Here is a 24,025-nt window from a genome sequence, read left to right on the forward strand (position 1 = left end):
GCTGTGTTCATTTCAGGCTGGTCATCCTAGAGGAGTGTCCAGTCTGCAAATGCACACACCATCTACATAGTTCATTTTCCCCCCTGTCCAGGTGCCACATGAGCCCTGGGGAAGGGCAGTCAGCCTCTCCCTCTGAGGAAGGCCAGGTCTGCACGTTGGCTTGTTTGTAGCTTCCTGCCTTGGAATGCAGAATGAAGGCCTTCCTGATGGGAGGACCTCCATAGAGCAAAGACTTCCACCCTTTGGGGTCACAATCTCATCTGTTGGTGGCAGGCTGGCTAACACTAGTCAGTGAGCCTACCAGCAGTTGGTAGGTTCTCTAAGGGCACCTCTAAGGTACCCTCTGGGTGCATTTATTAATAAATCCACAGTTTAGTAATACGAGATGTTTGATACCAAATATTCTTAGTTTCAGTGAAGCCATCATGTAGCTGGGGAACTCGTATTGACCAATGTTCAGCACATGTATATAAAATGGCTTCCCTGCGCACTTACTAGGTCTAAGAATTGAAAAAGACATAGCAGGGTATATCTGCTCTTGCAGATATCCTCACACATGTTATATAATGCATCCTGCCCTAGGGCTGTAAGGCCTTCTGTAGGGGTGACTTACAAATATTACATGCAGTGTTTTAGGGGACATGGCAAACAGGCTGTGTGCCCTGTCATGTTTTCACTTTTGGGAGTATCTACTCATCCAGTCTGCTGTGGCAATCTTCATTAGTTTGTTGTTGGGTCCCTTATAGCGGCACAAGTTATGCTGCAGCTCTTAGAGACCCTCTTTAGTACCTAGTCCCTAGGTACCAGAGTACTATCTACTAGGGACTTATAGAGGTGCTAAAGGGCCTGGACACTTGGGGATCAAGTAACCAGGTGTCTTATTTTATTATCAGCAGGATCCCAATACACTTCAGTCAAAGGTGCATAAAACAGGCAAAAGGTGGGAAGGTACTGCACCCAGAACCCAGCTTTCTACACTGGCCCATATGTCCCCAGGAAGCCTAATCCTCTCATCTGTGGAGCATTATTATATGGCCCTTTGCCTAGCACAACCAGCGTACATGCACACTCGAGTCTGAGATTTCCCATTGTGGGTCAGGATTGAGAACCGGCTTATGGATGACCTGCCAGGACTCCTTTCACTCTATCGCCCTGATCCCTCCAGCACTGGAGCTCCAAACTCCATGTTGCAGGCCTTGTACAAAACCTGGGAGCAAGCTTGCAAACTCCTCTTGATGGATGCACGCCTGCAAGACAAAGCACCCATCTAGAACAGTCATGCCACCCTCCTCAGGGCAGGGACAGGCTCACGTGGGTCTCCTGGCTTGCCCACCTTCTGTCCCACTGCAAGCTTAAATTCTTTGCGGTGCTCCATGCCGAATTTGGTCTGCCGCTTGTGCAGCTCTGGCGCTATACACAACTGTGCCATTGCCTGACCAGAAAACTTGGCCCGCAGCCCTGGTCTGATCCCCACACTCCAGTGTGCACATACCTCAACACATGGTGTCAGTTAAGGGCTTGATGTTGGGACTCTACAACCTTCCGATCTGCCAACTCTACTCCCAGCCAAAAATGGTGAACCTCAGGGCATCCTGGCAGGTCTGTCTTCCAGTGGAGTATGAAGAAGAGTACTCAGTGGAGTTCCTGGAGAACCTGGGCCAGGGTTCCTGAAAGTCTGAATGCAGTTTAGTCACTTTAAGGTCCTGCACAGTTGGCACTGGACACTAGCATGGCTCCACTTCACGGGACTGTTACTCCACTCTTCGTGCTGATTATGGGAGTGCACGCTCTGTGACATAGTCAATATCTTATCTGAATGCCACGCCATTCGTCCCCTTTTGGACTATAGTGGGTTTCATGCTGCGGGAACTAACAGACATGCCAACCCCTTTCGGGTTCACTGATCTTCCTTTATGACCTGGCAGACCTCCCCCAGTTGACACACCACAACCACTGCTTGCTCACCACTGCCCTTGCCACAGCCAAGATATGCATCCTGTGACACTGCTGCCAATGCACAAGGAATGACTAGTGGCAATGTATAAAACTGCCTCCTATGAGAGAATAATCTACACCTTGATATATAAGGTAGACCTTTTTCTCCTAATATGGTCCCCATTTATCTGGAAGGACTGACCAAGCCCGGGCTCTACCCCCGGCTACTGTGGTTTCCTCCCTGCCACCCCCCCCACTTCCTGGTCCTCTCCTCACCACCTAGTCAACAATGGATACTGCCTGCTCCCATGGCTTTCCCGTCCACTGCTCCCACTTCCTCTTCTCTCTTCCCTCTTCTGTTCTCATACTTCTTTTTGTGCTCCCCTTTCTTGTTCCCCTGTTCTTCCTCTCCCTTGCACCTTAGGGTTCCAATCTCATTTCCTCCCATCCCTCCCCCTTGTTGTCCACCTGTAGTCAGATCTGCTGTTCCACCCCCAGTGTTCGCATGCTTGTATTTCTATTGATGTTTGTCCATCTTTCCTGTAACCATGATGGATGGATGTGATATTGTCTTGGTTGTTACCTTTGGAGCTCCTGATTTCAATAAAAACAAATACAACAAAAAAAGTGTGCCAGGCGCAAACAGGAACAGTATGCCGTATTATAAAGAATGCGCTGCTCCAAGGGGAGCTGGGAACTCGTGCTGCTCTAGTGGCAGCACATTCAAGTGAAATACGGAGCAGCTGTTTAAGAGCTTCTCTGTTTCATCATGTAGGCAACAACCTGCTTGCACTTTAAAAAGGGATTAGTCATCTTCCTGCAGGTGTGTGCAGTGTGTGACTGCTCCTGCCTGCTGATGATGTCTCAAGGGTCCCTAGGAACCCCTTTATTCCTGTTAGCTGGCTTCAATTAGTCAGCGCACGAAAAGGGCACAACCTTTTGGTGCACTATCAGCAAGCCATCTAAAGGCATGTTTGCCTCCGTGCCCACGTTCATACCGTGTCACTTGTGCAGAGGTAAAGTGATTCCCTCATTTGCTTAGGCCAATGTCCCTATGCAAATGAGCAATGCCCTTTTTAAATAGTGCTAGCGCAACATGCATGCCAGTGCTATCAGTAATGCATAAGGGGATGCACAAGTATCTGCAGCCCCCCTCTGCAATTGCATTGTGCCCCAAGGGTGCACAAATTGGGTGCAGATGACATTTGCCCCCCCCAGGACGCAATGTGTAATACTGCCACAGGGGAGCTCACATGGAGCACCAACTCCGAGGTTGCACCTCAGGACCAAGGAAAGAACAGATGGGCTTTTTTGTTTATTATACTTTGAATGCTTACATTTACACATGATTTGGGACACCCTTGAGCCTGTTACAGATGTTGTCATTGGTTGCATTTATGGGTGCCATTTCATCAATAAATAAATGTAGGAGGATGGTCCTCTATGTAGTGTGCCTAGCTTGGCACACTGTGCAGGGGGACCAGGCAACCACATGTTGGTTTACAGGGGTGAAAACTAGGTCACCTGATGCTCTAAATTTTAAGGTAGCTTGGTCAAGCAGTTAGGCAAATCTTGGAGAAGTGCAAAGCATTTGTTACACTCACAGCATCAATCATGCAACTCACACGCTCAAAGGAATAACTTGAGACCAATTTATAAACATACTTCAGATTTTTATGTTCTTTGTAAGACCAAGATTTTCAAAATTGGTTAAGGATTCTTTTAAGATTAGAATTTTTGAAGTTTTAGAAAAAAAAGTATTTTTGTGCATAATTACGCACTATAGGAAGGAATGGAAAATCACATTTAAAAATACATATCAAATTGTGCAGTTGGTTTACCAAGTTCTTCTTTTGCAGGTTGGTCGAGGTCATCGGTGGGCACGCTGTGCCAGCTATAGAAGTTTGGGTGGCTCCTGGTTCCGGCAGGAGCAGCAGGAGAAGGACTCTGGAGATGGTGCAGGGCCATTGCAGGGGACCACTTGGAAACACGCTGAACAGGTAAGTTTAAAGGTGGATGTTTGGGGTTCCCTTGGAGTGTCGAGGTCGCAAGGGGCACGGGACCCTTAGGGCACAGCAGATCCTTGGTGAAGGGCAAAGGGCGGCCGGGTGCAGAGTGAATTGCTGAACCAGGAGCTGTGCGCAAAGGATGCCCTCAGGAGCAGGAGGAAAGTTGGTAATAGGGTCGGTTTTAGGACAATGGGGCACTCCGGTGGGAGGTCCAGCGTGTTGCTGAAGTCCCTTGATGGGGCTTCCTCCTGGTCCGTTTTCAGCCGTGGGTGGGCTAGTTTTTTTGGCATCCAATGTTAGCTGACCAATACCCAGAGTATTGACATGGATTTAACATTGAAGGGTGCAGTGTCACCAAAATTGGCACACATGCAGGGTTTCTCCTTGTGGTTGTCGGTGTGTAGGTTGGTCCAGTTGCAACATCCTGGTCGGGAGCTAGCAGCTGGTCAATGAAGTGACCCTCACTGGCTTTCTGGTTTCTTGTGGTTTTTAGAGCAGTACCTCCACTCTAGAGGGAGTTTTTGGTGATTTTCAAAGCCTCAAGGTCCTCTGGGGTTCTTTTAGAGTTTTCCCAGCTCTCCAGCAGCTCCTCAGTGGTGGCAGGCAGGGTTTGGCGCCTTTTCTTTGTTACAGCAGGTCCACAGTTCTTGTGCCTTGGATCTTCTTGGTGCTGGTCTTCCTATGTCCATGACATCTTATATCCTGATCTACGGGTGCCCACTAAACTAAACTGTATTTAGTGGTGTTTTAGGGAGAACCTAGTAGAGACAAATGAGTAATCTGCCTTAGGGTGGCTACACCCAATAAGTTACTGATTCCTGTAGGGGAGAGGTCACTTCCCTCTGCCTGGTTGGCAATTTTCCTTGATCCAAGATGGAGGAAAAGAAATAAAGTTCCCACCTCACAGGCAACACCTTAGGGGTGGTGCATGCCAGGTGGGGCCACACCTCCCATCCTTTGGGTATTTCCCCCCATTGCTAATGCCAAAAGTGGGAGTTTACAATGGGGGTGACCATCTGCTGCTAGCATCAGGCCTGGGGTTGAGTTTCAAAAGTGGTAAGTCTTGAAGCTCGCCACCAGGACACACCACATTCCTGAGGGAGTGGGTGTTAGCACCATCACCCCGGAAGGGCATTGTTCTACAATTGATAGAGACGGGTCTCTTCCCCAAGGTTGTATATTGGACATCCAGTACTGGGAGGCTGGATAGGACCAGTCAGCAACCATACCGGAGTAGTTAGCTTTTGCAGGGGGCACCTCTAAGGTGACCCTTGGGTAAATTTAGTATTGAATCCAATACTGGTACCAGTTTGATACCAAACAACGCAGGATTCAGAGTGACCATCATGTAGCTGGGAAACCCATATTGACCAGTGCCCAGCACGTATTAAAAATGGCTGCTGTTTTCTCTCAGTATGTCCCAGGTTTGGCAAGCACATAGTGGGGGCATTTTGCTCATGATTCTATGCCCTCACATATGATATGGTGCACCCTGACTTAGGGCTGGAAGGCCTGCCATAGGGGTGTCTTACCTACAGTGTATGCAGTATATGGTGGACAGAGCACACAGGCAGTGTGCATGCTGAAATAGTGTTTTAGGTGTGCCTCAGAGTACTCAGCCTACAATGGTAGGACTTGGCGTATCTGAGTGCATGGCCCTAGGTGGTGGCACAATTAGTGCTGCTGTCCTTAGGGACCTACCCTTAGTAATCCATGCCCTACTAGGGACTCATAGTAGTAGCTAAGGCTGTATACAATTGTGCCAATGCATCACAACAGTTTTAAGGAAAGAACTCTGGCCCTGGGAACCTGGTTAGCAGGTGGCCTGGGCACTACAATTTCTAGGTTACATCACACATCAGGCAAAAGGTGGGGGCTAACCATGCTGAAAAGAGGCCCTTCCTCACAATAAGTATTGCCAAGATATTGCAAAGTGTTATGATAGCAAGAAAGCACCCACTCATTTAGGTTGCCCTTGGTAATATATATATATAATCATATGTGCACCATATACATTTCTGCTGAATATATCATACAGGAGACCTCCAATCCGGAAAATATTTTTAAGTTTCATCTTCCTTGCTCTCCCCATCTTTTATTTCTCTTCTTTATCCATGAGTCTTTGTAACATTAGTAAAGCCTTCATTCCGTGTTTGTCAGATTTTGGTGCTGGGATATTGAGGCCTGTAATCTTCAGTTGTGGCTGGTATCCCTACACCAAAATCCAGCAACTATAACATTTTCCCTTTGGAAAGGGGAAGAACCGCAAGTACCCTTCAATATAACTTTCCTAACTGGTGTTTTTCATGATCTCAAGTACAAATCATCTAATATTTTCTGCCTGTAGAGGCAGACAGAACAGGCCAATGAGAGGGCCTGTAGAGATTGGGAGTGGGGTGTGAGGGGGAGGGTGAGTGTCAGGGACAGGGCAAGAAAATACAGGTTAAGGTTGGGCCATGTGAAGCACTACATGGTTCCCTGTGGTGCTGCAAGTGTTAGACAAGAGCCAGGATTTGCTTCTTACTACAGGCCCTGATCCTGTATCTACACCAGTATCACTTGGTGTGCATCTATACCTGCTGAAACCGAGATTCAATGTCTCCAGGCTTGGAATTGTCAGGCCCAGAGAGGACAAATTATATGGAAGGTCAGAGCCACTTGTCTGTGGGATCACTTAGGTAAACATGTTTTATGATGCCTCTATATTTTATGTACTTTACCCTTTGTTATGGCCTTGTTCAATTTGTAAATTGGAATGGGCGTGTTCGGGAGGAAATCATGTGCTCTTGATTCCTTCCCTTCATGCAGTTTTGGTGTATATATATATCACAAAAAGCATACCTAGTATGCTCTTATGATATACATCATGTGCATGTAGCACAATTGTCAAAGGAAGTGCCCTCCAAAGTTTGTTCAGGTATATGCAAGCACAGGGGATAATGTCCAGCACAGAAGTGTGCAAATATTCTGGCAGTCAATGATTTAAAAATGTCAGCTGGTCTTAGGCAATATTTGTATCTATTTGTAGAATGAGAACATGTTGCAGACATACTGCTTGACACATCCAGACTGATAAACCTCTGAGTTGGAGAAATCCAACTTGACAAAATGCAACATAAAAAGAATCTCATGATTTAAGTCAACCATCTGACCTTGATAGGAAATTAGAACCTTGGTTTTGATTGTAAAAAATTTAAAATTTAAGGAATCATACCAAATATCACAATTTGTCCCTAATGCCAGAAAATAGGGGCTGGGCACAGTCATAAAAAGTAAGGTTTGTTATGATAATCTGCTTTATATACATCTGTTGAACTGCATGTAGAAAGGAGGAAGTGGGTAGGAAGCCAGACAACAGATAGGAAGGAGAAAAACATATGAGGAAGAAGAGCAGAGGAAACGGTCAAAGGATGGAAGAGTAAAATGATGGAGGAAGAAAAAATATGTGGTGGAGCAGGCCAGAGGCGTTAAAGGGTAAAAAGTATAAAGTAACTACAAGGGGCCACTGGAGCATAATGAGGTCCTATTGGTTATTCATCCCTTTAGAAAATAAAGCAAATTTGATGGCGAGAAAAAGAGGTGGGTGAAAAGATTGTGTGAGTGACTGGAATGGTGAAGGGAATTGGAGGTGTGGAGAGACATTCATGCTGAAAAGAAGACAATAAACATCTCATACAGTTTGATGGCATAAGCATCCCGGTTGACTTTGTTAATCTATGAAAAAATACTGTCCCAGATTTAAGAGGGCCTAGTTCCTCCTTGCACCACATTACTGTCATTTTTTTATGCTAATGTGGCCCAATGAGGCCCAAATCACCACACCAGATTCACAACGTGGCGCAATGCATGCATTGAACCACTTTGTAACCCCTTGCGTCACATTCTGCCTGCGCCAGGCATAATGTATGCATGGGGGTGGTCCCCTGTTCGGTGGGCAGAAAAATAACACAAAGAAATGTAAAAGATTTCTTTGCCCCATTTATTGCGATATTTTTAACGCCTGCACAGAGCAGGTATAAAAAGAGGCACACAATTATTTATAATGTGCCTCAATGTGCTTTGCAAGATTAGAGTCAACATTTTTGATGCTAATCCTACAAAGCGTCAAACCAGCGTCAAAACATTTGATGCTAGTTCCCCACTACCGCCATGGTTTGCCGTATCTTAAATATGGCACATGCATGATGGCATTAGGAGGGCGCTAAGGGGTGAAATAAAAGTGGTGCTGCTTTGGATGCAGCACCATTATTCTTAAATCTTCCCCACTGTTTGTATGAAACCAGACTGCGAAACTATGGGGTAAGAGAAAAAATTATTGATGTGAATTGTCTACAAAGGCAAAACAATCTAATTTATTTCAAGTAATCAAATTCTATTGGAAAATAGTGTGCCCTTAGTATTTGGCAAAAAAGTAGGAAGGCCATTGTCTCATAAAATTGCATGTGGTACACAAATAGCAATGCCACAACAACATATCTGTTAAGAACAAAGCAAGTGAAAATTCCTATACAGATGTAGAGTTAGAAAATCATTTAAATCAAACTGAAATAACAAATTAACACGCTAATTTAGATGCTTTTGAATCAGAAAGCATTCTTTGTAAAGTAACATGTAACAAAGGCTTTGATACAATAATGGCCAATAATAGGAGCATTGCATTTGTTTTGGTACTCAAATTAAGCAGTGCCTCAGTATAGGAAGCTGGCACTCTATGTAGTGCGCAAAACTAGGCACACTGTGCAAGGGGTCCGGGCAACTACACGTTGGTTTTCAGAGGTAAAAATTAGACCACCTAATGGTCCAATTTTTAAGGTAGCTGGTTGAGCAGGTAGGCTAATCCAGGAGATATGCTAAGCATTTGTTGTACTCACAAATCCAATCATGCACCACACACACTGAATGAATAACTCAAGAACAGAATTTATAAAAAATAATTCAGACTTTTATATAATTTTTAGGACCAAGATGGTTAAGATACATTAAAAGTACTTTTTGAGTTATGATTTTTCAAAGCTGTAATAAAGTTAGTCTTTCTGTGCATAATTACTCACCATGGGAATTAATAGGCAGTCACTTGTAAAAATGCATTAAAAAGCGTACAGTTGAGTTACGAGTCTCTTCTTTTGCAGGATGGTCAATGCAGTCAAAGGGCACCTTGAGCCAGCTGTAGAGCCTCAGGCAGCTCCTGTTTCCGATGGGAGGAGAGCTGGAAATTTTTTTGGCACAGGCACAGGGCCACTTAGAGGGGCTAGCTGGAAAAGGAGATGGTTTGCAAATTTAAAGGTGGTGCCCTGGGGTTCCCTTGGGCTATCAAGGTTGCAAGGGGTTGTGGAACCATGGAGCACAGCCAGGTCCTCGCCGCAGGGCACAGAACGGCTGGATGAAGGGCGAGTTGGAGATCCAGGAGCTGTGCGCAATGGAGTCCTTTGGACCTGAAGGTGAGTCTCTTTGAGGGCTGCTTACAGGACAACAGGGGCACTTTGGTGGGAGGTTCAGGGTGTTCCTGAAGTCCCTTGACTGGGGCTTCCTCCTGATCTTTTTTATGCTATGAGGGAGCTGGTTTTCTGGTTGTCCGATGTCAGCTAACCAATACCCAGGGTGTTAATGTAATTCACTCACTAGAGAGAGCAGTGCCACCAAACTTGGCACACTTGTAGGTTGCATCTGGGCTGTTGTCAGTTTGTTGTTGGATCCAACTGCAACTTCTGGTTGTGGAGATATCAGCCAGTCGGTGAAGTGTTCCTTACTGGTTTGTTGGTTCTTGCTTGGTTGTTGAGTGGTGCCTCTACTCAGAAGGGAGATCTGAGGTGATTCTTGAAGCTTGGAGGTTCCTGGGGTTTCTTGGGGTCAGTCCAGTGTCCAGCTCCTCCACAGCAGTGATTTTCGGTTCCTGGGTGCAGCAAGAAGGATTTGGTACCTTTTCTTGTGCAGCAGGTCCAAAGTTCTCTTGCTTTGGATCTTCTTTGGTGCTAGTCTTCTTTGTCTTTTCAAATCTGATTTCTTGGTTTAGGGGAGCCCACTAAATACTGAACTTAGTGGGCATTTTAGGGGGAACCTGGTAGTGTCCAATGGGACACTGTAGAAGGTTGGCCTGGTTTGTAGTGGGTACCTAAGGTACTTACACCTCATACCAGGCCTTTTCTTCTTTTGTTCTGCTGCATCAACTGCATTTAGCACCTTCTTTGAACACAGATCCTGTGGCTTTTGTGGGTCCTGAGGGCTCCCTAAAGTGCTGAGAGCCCCCTCTTCGTCCTCACATAGACTTGAGGCCACCAGGTCCCTCATGGGTCCATCCAGTGGCATTTTGATGAAAAATGCACTTTTGCCGTAGCCAAGGCTTGTTGGCGCCTTCCAACACGGAATCTCATCTGCAATGATCTTCACACCGTGGGACATCTTTTGCATCATGCAGGAACCCGCTGGCATCTTCCTGGGGTGCATTTCTGCAGTCTTTGACTAACCATGGACTCTTCTTTTGCACCCTCTTCTGGGTTGGCAGGGGCTCCTGTCCTTCCTGGAACTTCTTTCGACTTCTGGACTTGGTCCCCTTCCTTTGCAGGTCTTCAGGTCCAATAATCGAGCAGTTGCTTTTTACAGACTTGGTTGGCTGCTGCAAAATCCCCAAAACGAGGTGTAGTGTGTCCTACAGAAACTTGCAGTCCTTTAGTCCTGCTTTTCTGGGCTCTGGTGGGGTGATTTACTTACCTTTACTGTATTATTACTCTCCCAGTGATTCTGCACACACTACACTTGTGTAGGGGGGAATTTGTGATTCATATTCCACTTTTTTAGTATATGGTTTGTGTTGCCCCAAGACCTATTTTCTCCCATTGCATTCTATAGGATTTCCTACTGTTTGCATTCTTCTATGACTATTTACTTGTCTAATTTTGTTGTCTAGTGTATATATTGTGTATAATACTTACCTCCAGAAGAAGTATTGTCTCTAAGATATTTTTGGTACTGTGTCACCCAAATAAATACCTTTATTTTTGGTAACACTGAGGCCCATATTTATACTTTTTGACGCAAAACTGCGCTAACGCAGTTTTGCGTCAAAAAAATTAGCGCCGGCTAACGCCATTCTGAAGCGCCATGCGGGCGCCGTATTTAAGCAATGACGTTAGCCGGCGTTAGCCGGCGGCGCTGCCTGGTGTGCGTTGAAAAAAACGACGTACACCAGGCAGCGCCGGCGTAGGGGGATATGGAGCTTGGGCGTGAAAAAATGGGGCAAGTCAGGCTGAGGCAAATTTTTCACCTCAACCCGATTTGCGCCATTTTTTTCCACTCCCAACCCCCATAGAAATGACTCCTGTCTTAGCAAAGACAGGAGTCATGCCCCCTTGCCCAATGGCCATGCCCAGGGGACTTCTGTCCCCTGTGCATGGTCATTGGGCATAGTGGCATAGTGGCATGTAGGGGGGCACGAATCAGGCCCCCCTATGCCACAATTTTTTTTTTAAAAAAATACTTACCAGAACTTACCTTATTGTCCCTGGGATGGGTCCCTCCAGCCTTGGGTGTCCTCCTGGGGTGGGCAAGGGTGACAGGGGGTGTCCCTGGGGGCATGGGAGGGCACCTCTGGGCTCCTTCCGAGCCCACAGGTCCCTTAACGCCTGCCTTTTCCAGGCGCTAAAAAACGGCGCAAAAGCAGCCGTACGTCATTTTTTTTGACCCGCCCACTCCCGGGCGTGAATTTTGCCCGGGAGTGTAAATACGGCGCACATACCGCGGAGTCCCTTTTTTAGACGGGAACGCCTACCTTGCATATAATTAACGCAAAGTAGGTGTCCACGCTAAAAAAGGACGAAAACTCCATGGACTTTGGCGCTAGACGCGTCTAACGGCAAAGTATAAATATGGAGTTACTTTTGCGTCGGAAGTGCATCAAAAAAAACGACGCAATTCCGGCGCAAACGGAGTATAAATATGCCCCTGAGTATTGTCTTTACTTGTGTATACGTACTGTGTAACTATAAGTGGTATTGCATGAGTTTTGCATGTCTCCTAGTTCAGCCTAAGCTTCTCTGCTATAGCTACCTCTATCAGCCTAAGCTGCTAGCACACTACTACATTTCACTAATAAGGGATACCTGGACCTCATATAAGGTGTAAGTACCCAAGGTACCCACTACAAACCAGGCCAGCCTCCTACATTGGTGGTGCAGCGGTGGGATAAGTACTTGAAATTGCTTTACCACTTTGTTACCTGTGCTTTTCACAAGAAAAGCTTGTTTCAATACTCAGAGCATATATATTATATTCCTAGAAACTATTTTCTAACTTTCTAAAAAAGTCTTTAAGCTTTGAAAAAGTTTTTACAAAGTTCTGAAAAGTTTTTTTCTCTAAAAAGTTAGCTCTGTTATTCTACTAACGTTTTACACACTTTCCTAAAAAAAATAATCTTTCAATATGACTTCTGTAGAAGCTACCCCTAGAGTTGTCAGACTACTTATGAAAATTCAAACTTTAAAAGTTTTGAAAGAAGTTTAGGGAGTGGGAAGAACCCCAATAAGGAGTTTATCTTAAATCGTCTCCTCCAAGATGACCAGGGACTCAGCACTGGTTTAGATCAGACAGGGAAAAAGGGTAGAGGATGACTCCAACCAGGAAGGCTCAGAGGAGTAAGATGACAATCCTAAGGAGGGTCCTTCCACAGACCTATCTGTCAACAATCCCCCTAGTATAACTGGTAGTGGGAAGGGTTCACACACAAGTAGGGCTCCTTTCACCCCTAGAGGCCAGGTCACTAGAGTGGCCCCTGTTAGAGATAGGTCTGCCTCTGTATACTGTCATGTTACCTCTGTTTCAGAGGCTTCACATAATTCTAACCCTGAGGACCAGTTTCTAGATAGGGAACTCAAAAAGCTGAGGTTAGAGGAGGCCAGACTGAAGCTAATGCAGCAGCAGTTGGCCTTAGACATGGAATCCCTGGCTGTGGGGAAAGAGAGGCAGGGTTTAGGGTTAGTTCCCCATGGTGGCAGCAGCAGTTTTAGGAATACAAATGTTAAGGAACCTTCATTTGATTCTAGGAATCTGCACAAAGTTCTCCCTCCTTACAAGGATGGGGATGACATCAACAAGTGGTTTGCTGCACTTGAGAGGGCCTGTAAAGTTCAAAAGGTCACTCATGTACAGTGGGCTACTATCCTTTGGTTATCCTTCTCTGGCAAGGGTAGAGACAGACTTCTTATTGTCAGTGAGGATGATGCAGATAATTACCAGGTTCTTCAAAATGCACTCTTGGATGGTCTGGGCTTAACCACTGAACAGTACAGACTTAAGTTCAGAGAGACCAGAAAGGAGTCATCACAGGACTGGACAGACTTTGTAGACTGTTCTGTGAAGGCCCTAGAAGGTTGGTTACATGGCAGTTAGGTGACTGATTATGAAAGCCTATATACCTTGATTCTGATAGAGCATATCTTGAATAATTGTGTGTCTGACTTGTTACATCAGTATCTTGTGGACTCAGATCTGACCTCTCCCCAAGAGTTGGGAAAGAAGGCAGACAAATGGGTCAGAACAAGGGTGAGCAGAAAAGCTCATACAGGGGGTGATAAGGATGACAAGAAGAAAGATGGTGAAAAATCTCAAGACAAGCATGGGGATCAAATTAAACACAAAGGTCCATATTTATACTTTTGTTAGTGCCGCATTTGCGTCATTTTTTTACGTCAAAAAGTGGCGCAAACGCGGCGCTAAAAAAGTACAAATATGGGCCAAAGATCCTTCTTCAGGTCCAAAACACTCCTCTGGGGTTGGGGATAAAACTTCTTCATCGTCTTCAAACTCTTCACACAATCAAAGAAAGCCTTGGTGCTAAGTGTGTAGAAATAGAGGCCATTGGCCAGGGGATAGGTCTTGCACAGGTAAAGCCCCTGAGCCTACCACCACTAAGACATCAGACTCTAGTGCCCCTAGCAGTAGTGGTAATAGTGGTGGGACTACTGGCAATAGTCAAAATAAAGGTGTAGTTGGGTTCACTTTTGGGACCATAATAGAAACTGGGGTAGACAGTACCAAGACAGTTTCTGTCACACCTCTTGGCATTGTCCTTGCCACCTTGACTGCTTATCCCCTTAACATGAATAAGTACAGGCAGTCAATCTTTATAAATGGTGTTGAGTCCCAGCCCTACAGGGACACAGGTGCTAGTATCACTTTGGTGACTGAAAACCTGGTGTCACCTCCTTGGACAGAATTACCAAGTTACTGGTGTAAATAACTCCACTCAGTCTCTCCCCTTAGCTGTAATTCAACTTAGTTAGGGTGGAGTTACTGGCCCTAAGCTGGTGGTGGTATCACCTAGCTTACCTGTAGATTGTCTCTTAGGGAATGACCTAGAGGACTCAGGTTGGGCTGAGGTAGAGTTTAGTACCCATGCATCCATGCTGGGTATCGCTGAGGAATTGCTTCCTCTCATTTCTGGTGAAATGAAAAAGCAAAGGAGAGAAAAAGGCCTGAAATCTCAGGATCACTCTCCACCAACAGGTAAAAAGGGTATCAAAGTATCCCTTCCCCACCCTGCCACTAAGGATACCATTCCTGTAGTGGGGGAAACCTCTCCTGGGTGGAACCTGAACCAAAGGAGTCATCAGCTACCACAGCTGGACTCCCAGATGTAAACGTATCTCTCTGTGGAACCACAAATCCAGATGTGCAAAATAGCACCATTTTAGTAAATATGGAGCATCCCTCCAGAACCCTCCCAAGGAAACTTTAGTGCAGCAGCAGTACACTACCTCTAAACACCTAGGACAGCAGCCCTGTCCTGGTGTGGAGTGTATAGGACAACAGCACTGTCCTGCTCTAAACCTAGAGAAACAGCAACCCTGTTCTCTCTTACAGCCATATGGGCAACGTTTTTGCCCAGCTAACTTTTATTGAGACAGCATCCCTGTCTACCATTTAATGCATTTGACATAGGCCCAGTGGACCAATCCCATTGCCCAACTTTAAAACATACAAATATAAACTCTGAGAATTTACACTCACACTGCTGGTTAGGTAAAAATCTCCAAACAGGGTGGTTTACATCCCCACAGGGAAGTAACCATATAGTGGATGATAAAGGGAGTAACCACTCCATTGCAGATCTACTCTCCACCTATCACCACTTAGACAATAAAATCTCAACTGGCCAAGGTTAGCCTTATTGTCCTTTGTTTGGGGGGTGGGTTGTGTGAGAAAGTAGCCTCTTTCTAGCATTGCTACTCCCACTTTTGGCCTGTTTGTGAGTGTGTGTCAGTGTGTTTTTACTGTGTCACTGGGATCCTGCTAGCCAGGATCCCAGTGTTCATAGATAAAAACCTATATGTCAGTATGTTTTGCCTGTCTCACTGGGATCCTGCTACCCAGGACCCCAGTGCTCATAGTTTGTGGCCTAATGTGTATACCTGTGTAGTGCCTACCTGTGTCACTGAGGCTCTGCTAATCAGAACCTCAGTGCTTATGCTCTCTCTGCTTTTAAATTTGTCAATGTAGGCCAGTGACTTCATTTACCAATTCCAATTGGCACACTGGTCCCTCCTTATAAGTCCCTAGTATATGGTACCTAGGTACCCAGGGCATTGGGGTTCCAGGAGATCCATATGTGCTGCAGCATTTCTTTTGCCACCCATAGGGAGCTCAGACAAACCCTTACACAGGACTGCCAATGCAGACTGCGTGAAATAGTGCACACACTACTTCACAGCCATTTTCACTGCACTTAAGTAACTTATAAGTCACCTAAATGTCTAACCTTCACTTGCTGAAGGTTAGGTGCAAAGTTACTAAGTGTGAGGGTACCCTTGCACTAGCAACAGTGCCCCCACATGGTTCAGGGCTATTTCGCCAGACTTTGTGAGTGCGGGATGCCATTACACACGTGCACTACATATAGGTCAATACCTGTATAGCTTCACAATGGTAACTCCGAATATCGACATGTAACATGTCTAAGATCATGGAATTGTCCCTCATTACAAATGTTGTATTAGGGAGTCAATTCTGTGCATCCTGGGGGTCCACCATGGACCCCCAGTTCTGCCAAACCAGCACTCTGAGGCTTGTACTGCAGTTACAGCTGCTGCCACCTCACAGGCAGGGTTCTGCCCTCCTGGGGTCTGGGCAGCCCAGTACCAGGGAGACAGAACAAAGCATTTCCTCTGAGAGCAAGGTGTTACACACTCTCCCTTTGGAAATAGGTGTTACAGGCTCGGGAGGGGTAGCCTCTCCCAGCCTCTGGAAATGCTTTGAAGGGCACAGATGTTGCCCTCTTTACCGAAACCAGTCTACACCAGTTCAGGGACCCCTTCTCCCCTGCTCTGGCAGGAAACTGGACAAAGGAAAGGGGAGTGACTACTCCCCTGTCCATCACCACCCCAGGGGTGGTGCCCAGAGTTCCTCCAGTGTGTCCCAGACTTCAGCCATCTTGCTTTGCAAGGTGTGGGGGCACTCTGGAGGGTTCTGAGTGGCCAGTGCCAGAAGTTGCCGTCAGAGACCCCTCCTGATAAGTCCTTACCTGATAAGGTAGCAAATCCCCTTCTCAGTGCTATTTAGGGTCTCTTCTGTGGGTACTCTTCAGATTCTGTTTGCAAGTTTCCTTCAGGAATCCTCTGCAATTACTACTTCATCCTCTGACCTTGGATCAACCGCAGCCTGCTCCAGGAACTGCTGTAACAGCAACAAAGTATCCACAAGGGATACTTTCCCTCTGCAACCTTAGCTCCAGTCAGCACCTGCAACAGTTTCCACGCCGTGCACACTCTGAGGACTGCCTGTTTTCGTCCTGCACCAGAAGGACAAAAGGAATCTCCTGTGGGGTGACGGAGTCACTCCCCTGCTCACGCAGGCACCTTCTAAGACGACAACCTGTACTCTTGGACTCCTCTCACAGTGACAAGCGTGCTCCTAAGGACACAGCGTGTGGATCTAGTCGACATTGACTGTCCAGAGGTCCTGTTGATGCAATCTGGAGGAGGTAAGACCTTGCCTTCCCTGAGAGCGATGGTACCCCTGTGTAGTGCATCTTCTTCACCTCCTGAGGCCTCTGTGCACTATTTGCAAAATTCATTTGTGCACAACCTGGCCCAGGTCCCCAACACTCTACCCTGCGACGCTCAACTTGCTGAGCTGTTCTCCGGTGGCGTGGGACCTTCCTTTGTTGTGCTGCACCAACCGTGTTTTACACATTCTTTGTCCCCGTCTCCTGGGACTCCTGTGGATGCTGTCTGGCATCCTGAGGGCTATCTAAAGTGCTGAGAGCCCCTTCTTCCTCCTCACACAGAGTTGAGGCCCCTAGGTCCCTCCTGGGTCCAGCCAGTGCCATTTTGACACAAAACGCATATTTGTCATAACCAAGGCTTGTTGGCAACTTCCAACACAAAATCACATCTGCATCCATCTTCACATCATGGGACATCTTCTGCATCATGCGGAAACCCACTGGCATCTTCCTAGGGTGCATTCCTGCAGTCTTCATCCAACTGGGAGCTCTTCTTTTGCACCCTCTTCTGGGTTGGCAGGGGCTCCTGCCCTTCCTGGAACTTCGTTTGTCTTCTGGACTTGGTCCTCTTCTGTTGCAGGTCTTCAGGTCCAGGAATCCTGCAGTTGTTGATTGTAGACTTGGTTGGTTACTGCAAAATCCCAATCACGAGGTGTAGTGTGTCCTAAGGAAACTTGCAGTACTTTACTCCTGCTTTTCTGGGCTCTGGGTGGGGTAATTTACTCACCTTTACTGTATTCTTACTCTCCCAGTGATTCTGCACACATTATACTTGTCTAAGGGGGAATTCGTGATTCACATTTCACTTTCTTAGTATATGGTTTGTGTTGCCCCTAGACTTATTTCCTCCCATTGCATTCTATGGCATTTCCTATTGTTTGCACTATCCTATGTCTAATTACTTGTCTTATTTTGGTGTCTAGTGTGTATATTGTGTATAATACTTACCTCCAGAATGAGTATTGCCTCTAAGATATTTTTGGTACTGTCACCCAAATAAACCACCTTTATTTTTCGTAACACTGAGTCTTGTCTTTACTTGTTTATAAGTACTGTGTAACTATAAGTGGTATTGCATGAGCTTTGCATGTCTCCTAGTTCAGCATAAGCTGCTCTGCTATAGCTACTTCCATCAGCCTAACCTGCTAGAACACTATTACTTCACTAATAAGGGATAACCGGACCTGGTATAAGGTGTAAGTACCCAAGGTACCCTCTACAAACCAGGCCAGCCTCCTACATCCTACATTTAATTTTCACAACAGCAAGGCTTACCTCTCTCATAGCATAACATTACAGTATCTTATTACATATGATGAGCTCTAATTTCCAAATGAGTTCTTGTTTGGTGTCTTTTTAATTGTAATAAGAAAACCTAACTTATGGTGAAGTCAGATTTTAAATTACAATTCTGAAAGGGCCAGATTTAGATAGTTCCCATTTTTCTGCCACAACCATTTAGTGCTTGTAGCCTGTTTCTGGATGACATGATTGGGTGTATCTGACAGTGGCCTTTGTGTATTTATTCTAGACTGCCACAGAAAATAGAGAGTTTAGGTGTGCCTGGTGGGGCCATCACTGGCAGGTTGGAAGGATGAAGCTGAGCAAAGCCCTACTTACACTTGAAGAGGCTGAGCCTTGCCTCCACACAAAGGACTGTATATCCCCTGTAGTTAGTCTGGATGCAGGACAGATGTAAGTTGGATGCCTGGGGACTTCAAAGAGAAACCACTCTAAGCTTCTCCCACACTTCAAAGGCACAACTGGGTATAAATAATAGACCTCAGACACCACCACTTCAGTACACGTCTGGAACTGTGGATACTCTGCTAGGAAGAAGAACTGCTATGCTGCTGGAAGGACTGTCATTCTGCTGAACTGCTGTTCAGAAGGACTTCTACTCGGCTGTACTAACCTGCTGCTTGCTGCCCTTATGTCTGGGTGGGAAGAATTTGATCTGCATCTCTTGAATACAGAACCTAGTTGACTGGCCTCCTGATCAGAAATCTCAGGGAAACAACCTTGCTCCTGCACCTCGATACTGCCATCTGTCAGTCTACCCTGCCAAGTGGTGCCACCCCAGTCCTGTACCCTAGGAAGTGGACTTAAAGTGCTTCACTAGTCTCTGTGGATCATGCAAAACTGATGGATCTCCTATGCTTCACGGCACAACCCAGAGCAGAATTGATGCATCACCGTTACTCTGTGGATCGGAACCTTCGCAAAGACCCACATTGCATCGAAGCTCATTACAGCAGGAGTGCTGCCACTGCGTGATGCATCATTGGCACAGGCACTCGCATCACTCGATGATGACTTTTCACTCCATATCACAGCCTTGCATTTCCTCCGAACTGAGGCATTGCCACGAATACATGGCACATCCTCTACTCCAGAGTCTGCATCCCAAGCCCTGATGGACGGGATCCTCGATGATGATGCAGAACCTCTTCTGGCAGCTTCACAGCATCTCAGGACTAATGCATTGCTACAGGTGTATGATGCATCTTCAACACAGATCTTCGCAACGCTCTGCAAACCTGAATTTAAGTCACTTTGTTCAGTGGGCCTAACTGGGCCCCTGTAGCTGGCCCACATCCCATCACAGTCAGCCTGAACTTGTAAGTTTGTCTCGGTTCAATGTAACCAGATAACCACAGTGGGCACTTTATTCCTTTTGACGCTATTTTTACTAAAAGCATTGAATTTAATATCTCCATTTCTACTGATTAGACTTTAGCATTTATTTAAAATGCTGCATTTTTCTAAACTGGCCTGGTATCCTTTCGTGGTGTGTTTTCACTGTGTTACTATTTGAAGTGTTGCACAAATACTAATACATTGCCTCTTAGTTAAGCCTCGCTGCTTTGTAAAAGCTACCTGAGGGGTGAGTACAGGTTAATTTAGGGATTACTTGTGACTTATCCTGAGAAGAGTTGTGGTTGCTCCTTGAGAATAGTTTCACCGCCTCAACCAGTAACCCTATTTCTTACAAAGGTAAGTTGGGAAAAATTTGACTTTTCTGATTTACACACAGAGAAGAGGTAAAAAAATATTAAATACAAGTTTACTAGTTATTCGTAATTTTGAATCTGGAATTAGTAGGCTTTGTTTTTTTTCCTTTGAAAATACAGGCCTACTCTGTGCTGCACAATGGCTCACTGTTTAAGGGTTCACTGCCAAAATATTTAAAGTAAAATATCATCCTATAAACTATCAGTGGCATAATTTTGTCACACATTGTGAGTTATAATATCAAATGCATTTCTACTATTTTTGCAGCTAGAGTGAAGTTCAAGTGTAAAGTTAGATTCAGCACTAGGGTCATGTTCAAAGCATTAGAAGATTTCTAGTTTATGATTATGTTTAGGTCACATTTTAGGTTAGGGTAATGGCTAGGGTTGGATCTAGGACTAGTATTGCATTCAGTACTGGGGATAAGACTAGAGCTATGATTATAGTTAGGCTTCTGGTTAAGGTTCAGTTAGGGTCAGAGCTAGAGTTGTGAATAGGGCTGTGAATCCTCTTTCATATTTAGCATATGCTAAGAGTTTTACTTTTTCATTGTCTGCATTTACACGGGATGTGGCAGAATGTGTGCTATTAACTTGGAAGGAGTTACTTCTACCAACACAATAAACATACTCTGGTTAGGTCACAACGCAGCTTTATGATAATCTCTTGTCAACCGTTGCTTGCAATGTCTCTGAAAGAAATGAGAAATATGTGCTAAATGTAAACACTAACTAACAAATTTAAACTCAAGAACTACACCATAATAAATCTTCCAAACCAATTTAGGAACATCAGAAAAATGTAATGAGCAAAATGTCACTAAAATGATCAAAATAAATATTTTTTAAACCTTTTGAGTCACAAAGTGCCATGAAAATACAAACTACAGAAGTAGTGGTCAGGGCTTTGTTGAAGCCTCATGCTAATGGCAAAGGAGTAAAGATCAGGTGGTGCAGTGGTTTGCACAAGTCAAAGCCTTTTCCTCCCAAATTGGTCTACTTTTTGGAAATTCATGCCCCTAGCCCCTCCTTGTGCCACATTAGAATCATTTTGTTTTACGCTAATATGGCATTTAGGAGGCATTTTTGCCACACCTTATTTACGAAGTGGCCCAATGTATGCATTGAGCCACTTTGTAACCACTTGCATCAAATTATGCCTGCACCAGGCATACTGTATGCAAGGGGGGGCATACCTGCACTAGGAGGACCGCAAAAATGGTGCAGTAAAATTACGCGATTTCACTGCACCATTTTTGCCATAATTTTTAATTCCTGCTCAAAGCAGGTGTTAAAATGACACACCCATAGTAACCTATGGGCCTCCTTGCACTTTGCTGCACTAGCGTCAAAATGTGGACGCTAGTGCAGCAAAGCGCCACAATACCATCAAACATTCTGATGATATTGGCCTAACGATTGCTATGCTGTGCTGTATCAGAAATACAGTGCTACAATGGTATCGTTAGGTGCTGGTGGGGGGGGCACAAGAAAAGTGGTGCATCATGTATGATGCACCACTTTCTTGTAAACAGCTGGGCAAGGAAGAAATGGGTTACTGCCCTTCAAAGTCATATATTTCATTGTCAAACTCTTTCTGAAGCTTTCTGTTTTAGTGTCAAAAGCTCCAAATGAGACAAAGAAGCATGCCATAGCCATTGCAGTCACACCATAAAATGGGGGAGATTCGCTGCCTGGGCCTAACCCAAGGTCTTACATTTTGGCATAATCACTTTTTTGGTTCTCAAAATCCTCAAGGGAACCAAATCTGAAGACATATCTGAGCAGGCAAGTTGCCATGATTGCAAGGTCCAGCTGAAACCTTTCCTTTTCAGCACAATGATCCATGTGGTATAAAGCTGGATTTCATGCCTATAGAGCATGCACCACTAATGGGAAAGTCTATGCACTTTGTCCCGTTCCTCTGGAAAAATATAACACTAAGGACCTCATTACAAGTTTGATGATCGGACCGTCAGACTGCCATGTTGGCGGTCCTAAAAGGACTGCCATGTTGGCAGTCTTTCAGACCCCCATATTACGAGTTCTACAGGCAAGACCACTGACCACCAAACGAAAAAAAGCAGACCATCAGGGGCGTATAGGCCCAGAAACAGGTGATCCTACCTCCATCCCCGAGAGCACAGTGACCAACCACTGACCGTATTACAGGCTCAAAGTCACAGTGTCAGACACCCATGGTGGCCAGCCAATGGCGGTACGAACCACGGTGTTCTGCGGTCACCAAAGTAAAACACAACTGCATATTGGATGAATTTAAAAACAACACAGCCAACACATTGCTACACTGGACACAACTGCAAAGGACACTATAGAACAAACCCTTCACACACCAAAATCCTCTACATCACAACAGAGCCCACAGAAGCCAGAGCCAATAATTCAACACATCAGCACAGATACTAGGCACCACTTATTTCCCGCCATCTCTTTTCACAACCAGCACACCCTTCCTCTCTTTAGTAAGTCACTGTCACATTTGTTTTTATTAATTCCACCATGTCACGTTCTAAAACTCCACATTTTTCTGTGAATGAGTGGAGAGTCATGGTGGATGAAATCATAAGAGTAGAATCACAATTGTTTGGAACCAAGTCCAGCACACTCCTCTTAGTAGGAAAATGGAAATGTGGGACAGGATAGTCAACAAAGTGAATGTTGTAGGACCACCCTGCACACAAAGAACAACATCAGGAAGAGGTGGAACAATCGCAAGGGCATGGTCCATTCCCTGGTCTCCAGGCAACCGATACAGGCCAAGAAGACTGGTGGTAGCAGTCCCAGTGCCCCATTACATCTGTTTCACTTAGAGGAGAAGGTTTTTGCCATCCTGCATCCTGAGGGAATACCTGGGGGAGTGGGGTCTGGCAAGTCACAACACAAAAAATATCACTAAAATGCAATGTCATGCATCCTCACGACTCAGCTTTTGCCACATTTACTGTCACTATACTCACCAGCCCAGTGTCCACCAGTCCAAAGACCCTTGGTTGGCAACTCACAATTGAAGTGTACTCATCTGGGGGGGGGGGTCATTTGTGTTTAGTGTGTGTAGTACAAGAGGTACATGACTACCGCTCCCCCAAGCACTGTTCTACAACTCTAAACACCAGACCAGTATTTATTCCTCCAAATACCCTTGTTTATTAACTCCCAATTGAAGTGTACTCACCTGGGAAGATAACATGTGTCTAGTGTGTGTACTAGAGACAGTGACTTGACTGCAACTCCCAGCAGGCCCTGTATCTGTAACTCTAAACACCAGCACAGTGGTCACTTATCCATAAACCCCTGTTTGTCAACTCACAAATACAGTAAACTCACCTGGGGTGATCATATTTGTATAGTGTGTGTACTAGAGAGAGTGATATGTTCTCCTCTCCAAAGGCTCTCATTTGGCAACTCACACATGAAGTGGGATAATATTTGTATAGTGTATGTAGTACAGGGACTAGTCTGACTGCTACTCTCAGTAGGCCCTGTATCTGTAACTCCGATCACCAGCACAGTGGTCACTTGCCCATATACCCCTGTTTGTCAACTCACAAATTAAGTATGCTCACCTGGGGGAGAACATTTTGATAGTGTGTGTAGTAAAGGGAGTTACATGACTGCTAAGGCCAGAAGACACTGTTACTGTTACTTCACTCAGCCAGCCCAGTGTCCTTTACTCCAAAGACCCCTGTAAAGTAATTCCCACATAGAGTGTACTCACCTGGTAGGATACCATTTGTATAGTGTACACTATGGAGTGAGACATGACTGTTAATACTAAGAGGCCCTTTTTCTGGCACTTCAAACAGCAGCACACTGTTCTTTTGTCCAAAGACCACTGTTTGTCAAACAGTTTTACACACCTGGGGGGATAGCATTTGTCAAGTATTGGGGAGTAGTGAGAGTGACCTGACTGCAACTCCCAGGAGGTACTGTTTCTCTAACTCCAAACACCTGACCAGTGTTTTCTTCTCCAAAGACCATTGTTTGTCAACTCCCAAATGTGGTTTACTCGCCTGGGGGGATAACATTTGTCAGGTAGTGGGGAGTAGTGATTGACC

The sequence above is a fragment of the Pleurodeles waltl genome, chromosome 1_1 (assembly GCF_031143425.1).
Source record: "Pleurodeles waltl isolate 20211129_DDA chromosome 1_1, aPleWal1.hap1.20221129, whole genome shotgun sequence".
NCBI lineage: Eukaryota > Metazoa > Chordata > Amphibia > Caudata > Salamandridae > Pleurodeles > Pleurodeles waltl.